This window comes from Oratosquilla oratoria, chromosome 3, assembly GCF_046742065.1.
Source record: "Oratosquilla oratoria isolate Oo_2021 chromosome 3, ASM4674206v1, whole genome shotgun sequence".
Lineage (NCBI taxonomy): Eukaryota > Metazoa > Arthropoda > Malacostraca > Stomatopoda > Squillidae > Oratosquilla > Oratosquilla oratoria.
The window spans coordinates 22,610,431-22,620,430 of record NC_134779.1 but is presented as its reverse complement, the minus strand read 5'-3'; positions in this window follow the sequence as shown (position 1 = coordinate 22,620,430).

Sequence of the window (10,000 nt, the reverse complement as noted above, 5' to 3'; positions counted from 1 at the left end):
ACTTTCGTATATTACATCAAGTTCAAAAAGACTTTTTCACTGGATGTAATATACGAAAGCGCTCTGCTTTGTTAGTTTCTTTTTCCAAATGGTCTACTTTGCATATATATATATATATATATATATATATACAAATTTAGCGATTCTATGATGTTTACGTCGAATGTAAGCCACGCGCACTGTTGTCGATTATTGGTATCAGCGAAGTTAATCAAGTCAAAATATGCTTTCAGGACCGCCAATACGATTTCATTTCCTGAAGCTGGTTTTGACATTGCTGTTGTTAATGTTACTTCAGGTTTGTACAGAAATCAACCCATCAGTTAATCAAACATCCAATCGACCAATCTACCAATCAGGTGATCAACCAATCAACCAGTCAGACCCTCAACTAATCAACTAATCGACAACTCGTCTAATTTGCCAATCAACCAGTTGGCAACTCAGCCAATCAACCAATCAAACAGTTAATCCCCATCAATTATTTAAACAATAAACCCACCAACCAATCAACTTATTGACCATTCAACCCATTAATCAACTTATTAACTAATCAACCAATTAATCCTTCAACCAGTTATTTCTATTTTTAGTGTCCTTCCGTGGCGTAGTCGGTAACTACCTCGTCTCATGATCACAAAGTCTTTGGTTTGATCCCCAAACCACGTCATTGAGTTGAAAGGATCAGTTGAGGTTCCTTTCACACGCATCGACTTTTTGCCGTGCGCCTTCCACGGCACGACGTCGTGCTTTCAAATAACCACGGGTGTCTTGGACGCTTTCGCACGCGGACGTGGTCGTGACGTGTGAAAGCCGTCCATAAACACCCATGGGTATTTTGAGATCACGACGTCGTGCCGTGGACGGCGGAAAGTCGTCCAAGGACTACTCATTGACCGAAGAAAATCTCCTGGACAGGAGTAGATAGAAATATTCTTGCTAACCGCGTAGTTAGGTTATGAAACCAACATATCAGTAACATAATCTAAGATGGAAATCGATGATTAGAGATTTTGTTAAATAGTCATCTATTATCATATAATTACTGTATGTACTTATCTATTTATCTTCCTTTTTTAATTCTATCTAATTCTGTATCTATTTTCATTTATCCATTCATATTTATCTATTTATTTACATATTTATCTATTTATTTTTTAAATATTAATTTATTTATTTTATTTTATCTATTTAGCTGTTTATCAATCTGATGTATTTACTTTATACATTTATTTATTTTTCATTATAGAATGTATATACTGTATATATATATATATATGTATATATATATGTATATATACACACATATATTATATATAAATATATATATATATACAGTATGTATATATATATATATATATATATATGTATGTATACTCATATACATATATATATATATATATATATTTATATATATATATTTTTTTTTATTTTTTTTATTTTTTTACAAAGTGCATCATCAGGCTGAACACACGCATAGACGGCATACTGCCTGATGATGCATAACAGACGCGATGCTGTCCCTCGCTCTGTTCTCATAGAGACGGTTAATTGCATAGATGCGAAAGCTTTTGATGTTTGCTTCGTCACTGATGTCGTTAGCTACTCCTGCCGCTCTCACTGCGCCGCCAGAAGTAGTTTTACATAGAGCAGTATACATTTGTACACAGGGAGACAAAAGACCCCCTCACCGATCCTGCATTTAGATTTCCAAATGTAAATTTTGTTGAAAAATTCGAGATTTATATATATGTAAAACTTGTATGTGTGTACGCGTATGGTATATATGTATATATATATATATATATAATATATATGTGTGTGTATATATATACATATGTATATATATATATGTATATATATATATGTGTGTATATATATATATATGTGTATATATATGTGTATATATATATATGTATCATACAATCCATGACCGTCGCGCAGAGGATTCGAACCACTGCCAATAGACCCAAGAGAGTCCACAGCACCCGATTACGAGTTAGTACACTTTTAGATCGTCTGTGGTCGTGTGGTCAAAGGCGGGTGCTGTGGACTCTCTTGGGTCTATTGGCAGTAGTTCGAATCCTCTGCGCGACGGTCATGGATTGTATGATTGATGTCGCTGTCCATTAGCGAATTATTCACATATATATGTATATATATACATATATATATATATATATATATATATATATATATGTGTGTGTGTGTGTGTGTGTGTGTGTGTGTGTGTGTAATTCACCATGGTCTTGGATCACGTGCTGGACTCGTGATCGACAACTATTACCCTCTCGGAAGAGCTCAGAGCTCATATATGACCCATCTATGGGTAATGATGTGACCTCACACGCACACACATCCCGAACTCCCCGCCCACAGGAGTTGGAGTAGCGACTCGCAGCATAGCGTTTCTGACATTATTTCAGCCCTGGGCGGGATTCGAACCTGGACTGCCGTAGTGGCAGCCGGGAATTCTAGCCACTACGCCACAAGTCGCGCGCGCGCGCGCGTGTGCGTGTGCGTGTGCGTGTGTGTGTGTGTGTGTGTGTGTGTGCGTGTGCGTGTGCGCGTGCGTGCGTGAGTGAACAGATAGTTGGACATTCGCCAGAATATAAAATATAACATTCTGTAGACTTGGGCCGCCACGGAAATTAATAAAATCGCCAAACGACAGCCACGATAAAAAGAAAAGTGTGGTGTGGTCGTTTGATTTTATCACTGGTCTATGAAGAAGGAGAGATTGACAGGAAATGTGTGACTTTGTGTTTATCACAATACCAAATGGTCTTGGCTGTAGACCTGCAGAAGACATGGTTCTAATATATATATATATATATATATACATATATATACGTATATATATATATATATAAAATATATGATATATATATATATTAGATAAAGTACACCGGAAGAGGACGCTCGCTGCTCTTTGGTGACTGTTTGAACCCTGCCACCGGCGAGCTGAATAAAGGACATGATTAATTAGGTTCCACGATACAAAGTCTTCTGTAAGGGGCACCGTCCGGTCTCCTTATAAGGGGAAATTTCTCAACGTTAAAGCTAATCATCAAAAACGGATTAACAAAGACAAAGGACTAAGAAGAATGAATTGTCACAACTAAGACATTAGTAGTATCAAGCAACGACCTTAGAATAACTAGAGACAGTTGAACAAAATAGGAATATTCTGGCGTCTTGGGAGCATCATCTAGGATGAAGTAAATCATAAATAAAGGATTAGAACAACAAAGGAATTTTATAAGTAAAGTAAAGATTTGCCCACCAACTCTCACGTGTTGAGAGTTACATCAAAAAGAAGTACCGTAAAGCCATTCGTCTGGTCTATGTTGTTATAAGCAACGGAAACATGGACGATAAGTTAGCCAATGGAAAAAATGAGATAAAATGAAAAATAAAATCTATGGAAATGCGTGCGCTGGTGACGTAATCGGAAAGGTGCTGGTCTCGTATTCGCTTAATTGTGGGTTCGAGTCCCTCATCTTTCTCCCATTCTAAGCAGTGGTGTTTAATTGTCTCTGCATGATAATGTAAAGGTGACGGCTTTGAAGGCAGCTACTCATCGCCTCCTGCCGTAATCTCCTCACTTTTACTTTCTTCTTTGAAAATGGGGTCTCAAAGAAGACTCTTGTAAATTCAATGGACAGTGAGGACACCAGACAATCATTGGAAGGAATCGACACAAAAGGGGAGGTAAAAATAACCACAACAAAACAAGAAACAACAAAACTCTTCGAGATGTATCATGAGTAGGAATCAAGTAGGAAATATAAAAATAATAGAGAAAGGGGAAAGAAAGGAATGAACAGACAAGTGGAGAACGATAGAAGATGGAAGAGGTGAAGAGGAGAAAGAAAAGTATGAAGGGAGAGAAGAGAGGTGTGGAAAATAAGTGGAGAGCAAAGAGAGGAACAGAGAGAGGAGAACAAGGGAAAGAAGAAAGAAGGAAAGAGAGGATGGAAAAACAAACTATAGAGTAGTAGGACATTGTATACACAGAAAGAGAGAACAAGGAGAGGGAGGAGAGAGGAGAAGGAGAGGGAGAAGAGAGGAGGTGTGAGAGAAAGGGAATAGAGAAAGGGAATAGAGGAGAGCAAAGAGAGGAACAAGAAGTCACCAATGGAGAGAAGACACGAGGAAAGAGAGAGTGAAGAGAGAAGGTAAAGAGTAATAGAACAACGTACAGGGTTGATGCGAACAGTAGAAAGTGTCTTGTTGACAAGTAGAAGATCATAAAACGCCTCCAGACATAAAATGATTTCTACCAAACCGTGAGCGATATCTACCCACAGGAAAAGCTTACCCAAGTCAAATAAGGCAATCCTTGATTATAAATCTTGATACACATGATTACAATCTCTTCTTCTTTCCTTTGAAATAATCACGAAGAAGGAAGAGAACGGTTTCTATCTGGGGAAGTGGAATTCATCAACTTATGAAATCTACACTGTCTTCATTAATTTTCTGAAAAGATATAAGCTGGTTTTTTCCTTCGAGGAAGCGGGTTATATACATAGAAAGCTGTTCCTTTTGTATGTGATCTTGTTACAAGTTTATTGTCTTTTTTTTATTTCATTTCAGACTTATTTCATTTTGTTTTGTTTTCTTGTATTTGATTTCTCGTTGCTCCTGATGATATTCAATGAAAAGGATTCCTCAAGCATGACCAATGTGGAATATTAAGAATTGTACGAAAAAAAATTCTTCTTTTACACAAAGGTTTAGATTAGTTATTGACGTTATATTAAATTTCATCAAGATCCTAATCATGTTCTTGATCAACTTTGTATTATCATTATCGGTTTTATTATTACTCGTATCATTTATTTCTTTAATCATTGCTATTAATATTATGATTACAATCATTGTTATATATCCATTCTTATCTTTATTTATATTTTTTTATTTATCACTCAGTTAATCGGTCTGACAGTCGACCAATCGGTTTATTATTGTATTAATTCATTCATGAATCTATTTTCATTTTAATCATCAGGAAACATTAAAACTGGTCACTCTTTGTCCACACGAGTAATACCAGTGTTGTTACACAATTGACGCAAAATTTATCATAATGTTTCGGACATCAAGTTTTACTTGAGCGAACGTAAAAGAGAATTCCCAGTCTTACGCTATGGTTTACATAAATATATGACTAAGAGTGAACGAACATTACCCGTGCAACAGAGCGTAAAGTGAATCTTGAATGATACATTTAGAAAAATATATATTTTTCTCAAATTGAAACCGGTTTATGGTATTGGGAGTAATATAGAAACTAATTGCCCATTTTGGACCTAGATAAAAGTCCTCCTATTTATGTTGTGTTTGTACCTTGCTGCATTGCTTCTGACCCAGGGAATGGGCGGGAGCCAGGGATGACCATTCATCCATGAGGAGCTGACGGTGATATTCTTAAAAAAAAAAAAAAAAAAAAAAATCCTTATATAAATATTATATAAGTCCTTGGAAAAAAAAAGATTTATACAAGGAAAGATTTTTTAAGAATACCACTGTAAGAATCCTACTGTGGTATTCTTAAAAAAATCTTTCCTTATATAAATCTTTCCCTTCCAAGGATTTATACAAGATTTATATAAGGATTTTTTTAATACCACCGTAAGATGAAAGCTGAATGGGTGAGAGTAGGTGCCTGCCTTTGACTTGGCTACCCTCTTATAAGGGGGGAAAAAGACCCTTGGTACATAAATATGGATATTTTGTTTCTATGTACTGTCATTGGTGAAGAGTCTGTGAATATATCATGAGAAGAGGCCTTGCACAATGGACATGTCATTTATCATACTTGAGCACATTTGTCGATATGTCATTAATAACCTTACCAACGTCCGATTAACCGACCTCTGTTTAGTTCCGATTAACCGACCCCTGTTTAGCGAAAATTCTAATTCGCGTACTGACGGAAGGGGAAAGGTAAGGGAGGGGAAGGTAGGAAGGGGAAGAGAAGCCGTTATTTGTGTGTGAGACTGTACATTACACTTGACAACACAACAACACAATGGCCAACTCAGCAACTATTTTTTTCTCTTTCTTTTTGCGATGTCAGCATCACGCAATCAGCATGACATAGAATCCGGAGTCAGCATGAATGTAGGGGACAGTTGGACACAATGCACCAATTAGGGTTTATGCAATCGAAATGGGGTCGTCATTAATACGAATGGAATCACTTGGTGGGGAATGACAGTAACAGTTTCCCCTGTTAGGGAGATAGAGGCGAGAAGGGAGGGGGGGCTAGTTAGGAAGGGTGAGAAAGGGGGTAAAGGGGGAGGATATGATGAGGGTAGGTGAATAGGATTGAGAAAAGGATCGATGGGGGAGGATTTGCTCGCCTTTCTATTCCTTTTTACTAGGAATCTCTTTCTAGAAATGTTTAGAAGGATGACAGCGGCGATATGTCATTAATGACATAATTTAACCTCACGTCCGATTAACCGACCTCTGCTTAGCTCCGATTAACCGACCTCTGTTTAGCTAAAATTCTAATTCGTGTAATGACGGAAGGGAAAGGTAGATGAGGGGAAGGTAGGAAGGGGGAAGGTAAGCCTTTATTTGTGTGCGAGACTGTACATTACACTTGACAACACAAGTGTAATGTTTACAAGGATGACAGCATTCCATCAGCCCTCTACCCAGGTTCCCTACAAAGATAACAGGAAATAGAGAGAGAGAGGGGAATGGAGGAAGGTGGAGGGGAGGAGAGGGGAAAAGAGAGAAGGACGGAGGAAAGGGGAGTAAAGACGGGAAATAGAGAAGGGGTGGAAGAGCGGACGGGAAGAGGGGGTGGGAGAAAACGAACAAAAAGAGTGAGAAAGGAAGCAGAGATTCTAAGAGAAAAGAGGGGGAAAGAGAGGAGAGGGAGAAAGAGAAGAGAAGAAAAAAGAGAAGAGAGGGAGAAAGAGAAGAGAGGAAAAGAGAGAGGAGAGGGAGAAAGAGAAGATAGGGAGAAAGAGAAGTGAGGGAAGAGAAGAGAGGGAGAAAGAGAAGAGAGGGGCAAAGAGAAGAGAGGGAGAAAGAGAGGAGATGGAGAAAGAGAAGAGAGGGAGAAAGAGAAGAGAGGGAGAAAGAGAAGGGAGGGGGAAAATAGAAGAGAGGGAGAAAGAGAAGAGAGGGAAAAAGAGAAGAGAGGGAGAAAAGAGAGGAGAGAGAGAAAGAGAAGAGAGGGAAAAAGAGAAGAGAGGGAGAAAAGAGAGGAGAGGGAGAATGAGAAGAAAGGGAGAAGAGAAGCGAGGGAGGAAGAAAGAAAGGGAGAAAGAGAAGAGAGAGAGAAAGAGAAGAGAGGGAGAAAGAGAAGAGAGGGAGAAAGAGAAGAGAGGGAGAAAGAGAAGAGAGGGAGAAAGAGAAGAGAGGGAGAAAGAGAAGGGAGGGAGAAAGAGAAGAGAGGGAGAAAGAGAAGAGAGGGAAAAAGAGGAGAGGGAGAAAGAGAAGAGAGGGAGAGAGAGAAGAGAGGGAGAGAGAGATGAGAGGAAGAGTGAGATGAGAGGGAGAGAGAGAAGAGAGGGAGAGAGAGAAGAGAGGGAGAGAGAGAAAAGAGGGAGAGAGAGAAAAGAGGGAGAGAGAGAAAAGAGGGAGAGAGAGAGAAGAAAGACAAGAGAGAGAGAAGAAAGACAAGAGAGAGAGAGAAGAAAGGAAAGAGAGAAAGAGAAGAGAGGGAGAAAGAGAAGAGGGGGAAAAAGAGAAGAGAGGAAGAAAGAGATGAGAGGGAGAAAGAGAAGAGAGGGAGAAAGAGAAGAGAGGGAGAAAAAGAAAAGAGGGAGAAAGAGAAGAGAGGGAGAAAGAGAAGAGAGGAAGAAAGAGAACAGAGGGAGAAAGAGAGCAGAGGGAGAAAGAGAACAGAGTGAGAAAGAGAACAGAGGGAAAAAGAGAAGAGAGGGAAAAAGAGAGTTAAAAGAGAAGAAAGGGAAAAGAGAGGGAAAAGAGAAGAGAAGGGAAAAAGATAAGAGAGAAAAAGAGAAGAGAGGAAAAAAGAGAAGAGAGAAAAGGGAACAGAGGGAAAAAAGAGAGAGCATAGAAGAGAGGGAAAAAGCGAAGAGAGGGACAAGAGAAGAGAGGAAAAAAGAGAAGAGAGGGGAAAAGAGAAGAGAGGGAAAAAGATAGGAGAGGGAATGGTGGGGGAAACGGATAAAAAAAGGGGAGTAAAAAGAGAGACAGAGGGAATAAGGAACAGGAAAGAGGAGGAAAGAGAGTTTGGAAAGAGAAAGGAAAGAATAATAAGAAAATTAAGGGAGAAAGTGGTAACATATAAGAAAAAAGGAGAAGATGGAATGAAAGAGAGCGAGGGAAGAGAGAAAAAGAGAAGAGGGAGATGAAATGAAAGAAGAGGACGAGGGAGGAAAGGAGGAGAGATAAAGAGAGGAGGGAGATGACATGAAAGAGGAGGACGAGAGAGAAAAGAAAGAGAGAAAAGGAGAAAGGAGGGAGACGAGGGAGGAAAGGAAGAGAGATAAAGAGAAGAGTGAAATTAAAGGAAAGAGGAGAACAAGGGAGGAAAGGAGAAGAGAAAAAGAGAAGAGGGAGTTGAAATGAAAGAAGAGGACAAGGGAGGAAAGGAGGAGAGAAAAGAAGGGAGGAATGTAAGAAGGAAGAGGTGAAGCAGGACAAAGGTGGGGGAGAGAGGGGAAGAAGAAGATGGAGAGGAGAAAGAGGAGAGGGAGGTTGACAGACGTGGGAGTTGATTGTGATCATTGAAATGAATCAATGATTAATTGTGAAGAATAGAAAATGAGGAAAGATGATGATGGAGAGGAGGAAGAGGAGAGGGAGGTTGACAGACGTGGGAGTTGATTGTGATCAATGAAATGAATCAATGATTAATTGGGAAGAAAAGAAAATGAGGAGAAATGATGAAAGTGACACAAAAGAAGATGAATGGGAATAGAAGAAGTTGAAGGATGGAATGGAAGAAGTTGATTATTTTCTTTTCTTTTTTCTTTTCCAATGGAAGGGAAGCCAAAGGAAGAACATATTCGCTTGCTTGATGACGTGGATGAATATTATTTGAATAAGGAATCGAATACATAGCTAGATACATAATTGATGAGATTAATAATTCAACAAGTAAAAAAATTAATAGATAATTAACAATGAGGAAATAAATAAATGAATAGATAAAAGATGATTTGCAATAATGAATAAATAAATGATCAAACCCATAACTAAATTAATTGATAAATTACTAAGCAAATATATAAATGGAAGTGAATAGATGAATGATGAAATGAAACGGATGAATAAAGGATGAATTTTTTTTCAAAGTAATAAAAAAATAAGTTAATAAATTAATAGAATAAGTCAATAGATTGATGGGAGTATGTATGAATATATGGGTAAAAGAGTGAGAAAGTAGATTATAGAAAATAAATAGATGAATTGACAAAGTGTGGCAGATTCACGTATTGGCTCAAATGAAATCTAGGACCCAGAACTCTAGTATTCTATTACTCCAGCTGTGACAAAAATTATTAAATTTATAGATTACTTGTGGAGCAGGGGCATTTCGTACCTTTGATTTCAAATAGATTTATCCCCCAATACTTTTTTTACGCTTTTTTTTCGAAATTTATGCTACGATTTTTTTTTATTGTGACTAATACAATCAAGGTTCCTGAAAGCTCTTGTGGCGGGTGTTTGTGTGTTTGTGTGTGTGTGTGTGTGTGTGTGTGTGTGTGTGTGTGTGCGTGTGCGTGTGCGTGTGTGTGTGTGTCTGTGTGCGCGTGCGTGTGTCTGCATCTGTGTGTCTGTGTGTCTGTCTGTCTCGGCTTGCCTGCCTGCCTGCCTGCCTTTCTGTCTGTCTGTCTGTCTGCCTGTCTGTCTGTCTGTCTGCCTGTATATCTGTTGTGTTTGTATGTCTGTATGTCTGTGTGGTGTGTGCGTGCGTGTGTGTCTGCATCTGTCTGTCTGTGTGTCTGTGTGTCTGTCTCGGCTTCCCTGCTTGCCTTTCTGCCTTTCTGTCTTTCTG